Genomic DNA, 917 nt, shown 5'->3' on the forward strand with positions numbered 1-917 from the left:
CCCCCCCCCCCCCCTTTGTTTCTTTGGCGTTTTTGGATTTACATGCGTTACTGAGTCGGGTGTTATTTGCCATTTTACAATTATGTGATGCGCTAGCGCTACATAGCATAGCACCCACATTTGCTCGCGGCTCTTTCGGTGTTCGCCGCGATACGTTATGTTTCGTCGACCGACGCCCGTGTCACACGGATCTCTAAGCTGGTACGTTGTTTGACGTGGATGCTGGACGCACGAGGGCAAGGGTGGTATTCCCTAGTGCGCACATATTTTGGCGACTAAAAAACGATTACGTTTCATCATCGAATATAGACAGTATAATGGATTACGACGTGAATGATACTTTCACCAACTAAATATCGATAATGAAACGTAGTTGTTTTGACAGCGTGTCATTGCGTACTAGGTCGTGCACTTTCGTGTGCTTCCTGGTTTTTCATTTCGTATAATTTATTGCACCACATAAAACGTATCCTGATTGCGACTGTTTGTTACAGAATGTGATACAGACAGTAGTGGCACTAGTTCCGACTCTGACTGTGATTACGAATTACCCGAAGACGAAGGTGGGGTGGAAGTTCCAGCTTCTGCGCCCCCTTCCAAAGAGAAAATCACCCAACTTGTCACTAATCTAGACCGTGGAATGGTCTCTCATTCGGATGCATTCTGCACGGTGGCGTCGATGGCTCAGGCTTGTAACCTGGATATTCGACGGTTAAACCTTAGCAAGACGACCATTTACAGAAGACGGAAAGAGATACGTAATGCGAGCAGATTCTATCCGTTCAGAGTTTAGACCCAAGGGACCTTTAACTGTTCACATGGACGGTAAGAAAATGCCACCACTTGTCGGCAGAGGGTTGAATGTGGAAAGGCAGCCAGTCCTTGTCACAGGTGAGGTTTTGTGGTAAATACCCCCC

The sequence above is a fragment of the Frankliniella occidentalis genome, unplaced genomic scaffold, assembly GCF_000697945.3.
Source record: "Frankliniella occidentalis isolate FOCC.00 unplaced genomic scaffold, Focc_3.1 Scaffold2, whole genome shotgun sequence".
NCBI classification, from domain to species: Eukaryota; Metazoa; Arthropoda; class Insecta; order Thysanoptera; family Thripidae; genus Frankliniella; species Frankliniella occidentalis.